This window comes from Phocoena phocoena, chromosome 2 (genome assembly GCF_963924675.1).
Source record: "Phocoena phocoena chromosome 2, mPhoPho1.1, whole genome shotgun sequence".
Classification (NCBI taxonomy): Eukaryota; Metazoa; Chordata; class Mammalia; order Artiodactyla; family Phocoenidae; genus Phocoena; species Phocoena phocoena.
The window spans coordinates 115,290,733-115,292,615 of NC_089220.1; the positions used below are offsets into that span (position 1 = coordinate 115,290,733).

The 1,883-nt window shown below is 40.8% G+C and overlaps 1 pseudogene; it reads right to left on the bottom strand.

Moving 5' to 3' along the window:
- Positions 1-532: 532 nt before the first annotated feature.
- Positions 533-1,883, bottom strand: LOC136118496 (sorting nexin-4-like; annotated as a pseudogene).

Consider the following 1,883-nt stretch of genomic DNA (forward strand, 5'->3'; position numbering starts at 1 on the left):
TGTTTGGGGGCATTAAAGAATGAGGGAGAAAAAAAAAAAAAAAGAATGTGGGAGAAATTCTTAGATTTCACACTAAGTTTCTGCTGAGCTTTGTCAAACCAAACAGCTCAACTATAAGGCAAGAAAAATTAACCCCTCTATAACAGATTAGTGGGTCTTAACCAAATAAAGATAAGAATTCAACCTTAGGAAAAAACTCCCTACATAAGCAGATCTGAAACAGTGGGCACTAAAATGAACATCTAAACATTACCTGACGATATTCAGTCATTGGTTCAGAAGCCTGACAATTTGTTGGTATATTTTATCTAATTAATGTTTCAGAATCAGCACCAGTCCCCAAAACCGCAAATTGTAATATTTAATCTTCATTAAAATACATCCTTTTGTGCTGTATTAACACTACAATCAAAGCTGAATTTACTCAACTTATTATATATTTTTGTGTACACTGGTAGGAACTTAAATTTTTTTATTTACTTGTGTTTCTGTTTTGGGGCACTTTGACTGAAGAGAAACTCATTTCACAGGATTACATCTTGCTAAAGCATTCCTCAGCATTGGTCCAAACTTCAGTTCCCTTTTTGCATATACTGATCTGCATGAGTGCGTAGCTTATGAGGGCCTCCTTTAAATCACGGTTCTTTTGTTCTTTGAAGTGTTCAAGATCAGCCCAAGCATTTCTGACAAATTCTCTGCCTTCCAGATTTTTAGAGTTAAGTTGTTCTCCTTCATTTATTTGTTCTTCTAGCACCTTTATTCTGGCGTCTCTCTGCTCTGGAGTTTCTTGACCAAAGAGCTTGGTAGTCATTCCCTTCAAAGAAAATGTTCTCAGAGTCCCAGGTGCCAGTTCGTCACACTGCTGCTGCTTGGATGCTAAGTCCTGAGCAGCCATCTCCAAGTCATACTGCATAAGTTCATGTTTCCTGCACACAGCCCGCATTTTATGCATGGCTTCTGCATAAAAAAGATACTCCTTTAACTGATCCACATAATGTTCTTCATCTTCCAAAATATCATCGATAGAAGATGCATACACATCCCTATGATGAGCAGCACCCTGCAGTCCATCACCCATTCCTTTTTTCTATGGCACTCCACTCACCGAAAACTCGCCCGTAATTCCCATATACTTTATATACACCATACAGTCGATCTGCTACTCTCGCTCTGACTCGAAGAAGATATGCGATGACAGACGGTAGTTCATCACTGTAGTGTTTTAGTTCAGTACATCTCTTGTCTGGGTTTTTCCCTCTGAATGTTGCATTAAACGCTTTTAACCTGCAGTCTGCCTTCCGCTGAAATCCTGTTTCGTTCACAGTCTCCTTCCAGTTGCCTGCCTGTGTTAAAAACAAATAGAAGATTATGTCTCTACAGAGGACGGGATACGAAGCAACTCTCAAGAGGACGTTTTCTAAACCAATTCATTGTCTTTCCATGAAATCCTTGTCAGTGTTGTCGGCAGAGAGTTTATGCCAAACAAATTCTGCTTGCTCTTCTGGTAGAGGTGGTACAACAATATGTGGATAGTATACTAAAAGGTAGTTTCTCAACAGCTCAAATTCACTCTACTGCCTCCATAGTGAGTCTGCTAGGACACTCTGACCATCAATCTGTTCAACTGACCTTGTTTCAATGAGGTAAGCAGTATATGTTTCTTGCATGTTCATGGCATTTCTTCCAGTTTGCTTTTCTGCTTCTGAAACATTAATTTCTATCTTCTTCAACCAAAAATTATTTTCTGTCATTGTGCCATTCCGGGGGCCCTCATCCCGGACCCCCACCGCTTCCTCACTGGCCACAGACTCCAGCCCAGTGTCGGGGTGGCCCAGCTCTAGGGGCTCAGGTTGCAAAAGCCGCTCGGGATCAGGAGGTGGCAT